The 5153-nt window shown below is 34.8% G+C and overlaps 1 pseudogene; it reads right to left on the bottom strand.

The window, feature by feature from the left end:
- Positions 1 to 2452: 2452 nt before the first annotated feature.
- LOC137216627 (tigger transposable element-derived protein 1-like) lies at positions 2453 to 4218 on the bottom strand (annotated as a pseudogene).
- Positions 4219 to 5153: the final 935 nt, after the last annotated feature.

The raw sequence follows: 5153 nt of genomic DNA, 5'->3' as shown, positions 1-5153 counted from the left end.
TCAAACAGTATACTTATTTGTCATGGATCCCTTCATTTAAAACAGTCTCACAGTATTTCTTTATCTTTGTTGACCTTGACATTTTTTAATAGTACGGGACAATTATTTTGTAGGATATTCCTAAATTGGGCTGTGTTGGATGTGTCCTCATGAATATATTCAAGTTATGTACTTTGGAAGAAATACTGCAGAGGTGATACACCCTTCTCAGCGCATCATGTCAGGAGGTACACGATGTTGATATGCTCCATAATTGGTGATAATAACTTTGATCACTTAGTTAACTTAATGAATGCCAAGTTTCTCCACTATAAATTTACTATTCTTTCACTTAAAATTAATGATTTGTGGAGAGATGTGTTGAAATTATGCAAATATCCTGTTCTTCATCAAACTTTTGCCCAGTAATTTTAGCATTTATTGATGAGTTCCTCACTCAATCATTCTTTCTAATGGCATTCTACTGTAAGAAAGAGCTTTTCCTTCTCACTCACTGGCTTATTAAATAACTGATTAATTTTTATCAGTATTTATTCATAGATTCTTATTTTATTAAATGGGATAGAAACTAGTAATCTCATTATTACTTTTGATTTTCAAATCATTCTAGATTTGTCCAGTGAAAAAACTTCCAGCTAGCTTCAGTGTCATTCTGAATTGTCTCCATCATTCTTTGGGTACTTCCTTACTTTCTGGAACAATGAGATATTCCAGGGTCATCTTGTATTTTCTGGAATTTATAAATAAAGATCTGGGTCCTAGTTGTGCTCATTGCTATTGGTGTGGAATTGCTTCCAGGCCCATAGAGGTAACAGAGGTATATATCCACTAATATGCAGAAAGCCAATCAGAAACTACACGGTATGTCCTAATATCCCCCCTTTGCATATTAGTACCTCTGTTCTCTACTGTGAAAACACTGGTTCCATTATGCTCAAAATATCTATTCATTAGCTCAAGTCTAAAATATACCACCAACAATGCAAAATTATTAACTTTAATCTAATACTTATTTTTGAATGTGTGTGTAAAATTTACATTTGTGTAACCTACTCTTTAACAAGATACAGAATATTTCTATATTCTGAGGGAGTTTCCTTATGCTCCTTCTAAGTCAATCCCACCACACCACCTTCACTTAAAGACAACCATATGTCATTTTTTATATTTTTTAACCTGTTTTAGAACTACATAAATCATATATAGAATCATATAGTATGGATACATTTGAGTTCAGCTTCTTCCCCAACATAATATCTGTGTGATTCACTGATGTTTTTCCATGTATCAGAAGTTCATTTCTTTTCATTGTTGAGTAGTATTCCATTATATGAATATACTATAATACCTTTATCCATTCTCCTGATGATGGATATTTGAGTTGTTTCCAATTTTTGGCTATTGCTAATAAAGCTGCTATGAACATTCTAAGAGAACAATTCTTTTTGTGAAAACTATGATTTTTGTGAGCATATATATAGTTTTTACTTTGAAATATAGATTTACAGGACTTTTCAAACAAATGCATGAAGTTGTGTACACTTCTCCCAGTTTCCCCCAATAGTGACATCTTGCATAATGATAGCAGAATAATATCAAAACCAGGAAAGTGACATTGGTATAATCCACAGAGCTTATTAAGATTTCACCAGTTTTACATGCACTTGTACGTGTGTGTAGTTCTATGCAGGTTTATCACGTGTTGATTCATGCAACCATAAACTCTGTCAAGATCTAGAACTGTTCCATCACCATAAGGCTCTCTTGTGCTACCCCTTTATAGCCACACTCACCCTCCTGTCCCTAATATTTATTTTCCAATTCTATTATGCTACTATATAGACATACACTTTTTCAATTTTGACTGGTATGCTGTAAGATTGCTAATTTCACTCTATTTCAGTATCCATAGGATTTTAAAAAACATTCATCCAAATTTTGGAAATGGGCAAAAGAGATTACTGGGTGTCTTTTCAATGGAGTTCTGTGTAATGTCCTGTGCAGGGCTCAGCAATTTTTTTCTGTAAAAGGTAAAGTAGTAAATATTTTAGGTTTGGGGCCATACAATCTCTGTGACAACTACCAAACTATGTCACTGTATTCCAAAAGCAACTATGGACAACACAGATTATGGCTGTGTAACAATAAAACTTTACTTATAAAAACAGATTTGGTCAAAGGGCTAGAGTTTGCAGATTCCTGGTCTAGCAGAACCTCTGGGGATTATCTGTTTAAAGTGAGTGTACAGGCAGACCTCAGAGGCACTGCAGATTCAGCTCCAGACCTCAGCAATACAGTGAGTATCTCAATAAAACAAGTCACACGAATTTTTTGGTTTCCCAGTGCCTGTAAAAGTTATGTTTATACTATGATATACTCTATTAAGTGTACAACAGAATTATGTTTAAAAAATGTACACCTTAATTAAAAAATACTTTATTGATAAAAAATGCTAACCATAATCTAAGCCTCCAGCAAGTTGTAATCTTTTTGCTGGTAGAGGGTCTTGCCTCGATGCTGATGGCTGCTGACTGATCAGGGTGGTGGTTGCTGAAGGTTAGGGTGGCTGGGGCAAATTATTTATATATAAGACAACAATAAAGTTTGCCATATCAATTGACTCTTCTTTTCATGAATGATTCCTCTGTAGCATGCAGTGCTATTTGACAGCACTTTACCCACAGAAGAACTTCTTTCAAAATGGAAGTCCACCCTCTCAAACCCTGCTGCTGCTTTATCAACTAAGTTTAAGTGATATTCTAAATCCTTTGCTGTCATTCAAAAATCTCCACAGCACTTTCACCAGGAGTAGTTTCCATCTCAAGAAACCACTTTCTTTGCTCATCCATATGAACCAACTCCTTATCCTTTCAAATTTTATCATGAGATTGCAGCAATTCAGTCACATCTTCAGGCTCCACTTCTAATTCTAGTTCTCTTGCTATTTCCACCACATCTGCAGTTACTTTCTCCACTGAAGTCTTGAACCCCTCCAAGTCATCCATGAGGGATGGAATCAACTTCTTCCAAACTCCTATGAACATTGATATTTTGACCTCTTCCCATGAATCATGAATGTTCTTAATGGCATCTACGATGGTGAATCCTTTCCAGAAGGTTTTCAATTTACTTTGCCCAGATCCATCAGAAGATTCACCATCTATGGCAGCTATAGCCTTATGAAATGTATTTCTTAAATAATAAGAAAGCCAAAATTACTCCTTCATCCATAGGCTGCAGAATGGATATTGTGTTAGCAGGCATGAAAACAACATTAATGTCCTTGCCCATTCCCATCAGAGATCTTGGGAAACCACATGTATTATCAATGAGCAGTAATACTTTGAAAGGAGTCTTTTTTTGTCTGAGCAGAAGATCTCAACTGTGGGCTTAAAATAGTCAGTAAACCATGTTATAAACAGATGTGCTGTCATCCAGGCTCTGTTGTTCCATTTATAGAGTATAGGCAGAGTAGTAGATTTAGCACAATTCTTAAGGGCCCTAGGATTTTCAGAATGGTAAATTAACACTGGCTTCAACTAAAGTCACCAGCTGCATTAGCCCCTAACAAGAGAGTCAGCCTGTCCTTTGAAGCTTTGAAGCCAGGCATTGACTTCTCTCTAGCTATGAAAGTCTTAGATGATATCTACTTCCGATAGAAGGCTCTTTCATCTACATTGAAAATCTGTTGTGTAGTGTAGCCAACTTCACTAATTATCTCAGCTAGATATTCTGGAAAACTTGCTGCATCTTCAACATCAGGATTTGTTATTTTTCCTTGTACTGTTACGTTATGGAGATAGCTTCTTTCCTTAAATCCCATGAGCAAATGTCTACTAGCTTCAAACTTTTCTTCTGCAGTTTCCTCACCTCTCTCAGACTTCATAGAATTGAAGGGAGTTAGGGACTTCCTTTGGATTAGGCTTTGATTAAGGGAATGTTGTGGCTGGTTTGATCTTCTATCTAAACCATTAAATCTTTCTCCATATCGCCAATAAGCCCGTTTCACTTTCTTATCATTCCTGTGCTCACTAGAGTAGCACTTTAAATTTCCTTCAAGAACTTTTCCTTTGCATTCACAATTTGGCTAACTGTTTGGTTCAGGAGGCTGAGCTTTTGGCCTATCTTGGCTTTTTACATGCCTTCCTCACTAAGCTTAATCATTCTAGCTTTCGATTTAAAGTGACTCTTCCTTTCACTTGAGCACTTAAAGGCCATTGTGGGGTTATTAACTGGCCTAATTTCAATATTGTTGTGTCTCAGGGAATAGGGAGGCCTGAGGAGAGGAAGAGAATTGGGGGAAAGGCCATTCGGTGTAGCAGTCAGAATACACATTTATCAATTAAATTTGCCATCTTATATGAATACAGTTCATGGCACCTCAAAACACTTACAATAGTAACATCAATGCAGATCACCATAACAAATATGATAATATTAATATATTATATATTTATATTGAATATTATATTTATATTATATAATTTATTATATTAACATATTAATATAATGATTGAAATGTTGCAAGAATTATCAAAATGTGACACTGAGACGTGAAATGAGCAAATGGTGATGGAAAAAAGGCACCAACAGACTTGCTCAACTGCGTACAGGGTTGCCAGAAAACTTCAGTTAGTGAAAAGTGTAGTATCTGTGAAGCGCAATAAAGTAAAGCACAATAAAATGAGGTATGCCTGTACCTCTGACTGATTCTATTCATTAAGTTATTTTATATCTCTGTAGAGGTAGAAGTTACCTTGTAGAAAAAATAATAACAATTAAAATAATTCTTGTCAGACGGCAACATAAATGATTCCTGTTCATGGCATGCACATTAATTTTATCCAGCAAGATGAAATTGATTTCTAACCAGTAGAAAAGATAAATACAGTTTATTTTTATGTAGGATATTAACTGTTTTGCATTTATTAGCAAATTTGTCTTAGCAGGACTTTGACTATATAAATTTTTGTTCCTCATTTTTCCTTTTGCACCACTGTTAACATCTTACTGGATCCCTCTTTAATTAATGAGTTGAATAAATGTTTGACTTGTATTTATTATTTACATGAGTCATGTTTTTAACTTTAAACATTATATTTTAATAGAACTTTTACATTAAAATCATAATGTCTGTTAATAGATAGTTTTAC

The sequence above is a fragment of the Pseudorca crassidens genome, chromosome X (assembly GCF_039906515.1).
Source record: "Pseudorca crassidens isolate mPseCra1 chromosome X, mPseCra1.hap1, whole genome shotgun sequence".
In the NCBI taxonomy this organism is placed as follows: Eukaryota; Metazoa; Chordata; class Mammalia; order Artiodactyla; family Delphinidae; genus Pseudorca; species Pseudorca crassidens.
The sequence above is the reverse complement of the archived record's forward strand: the minus strand, read 5'-3'. Positions and strand labels throughout refer to the sequence as shown.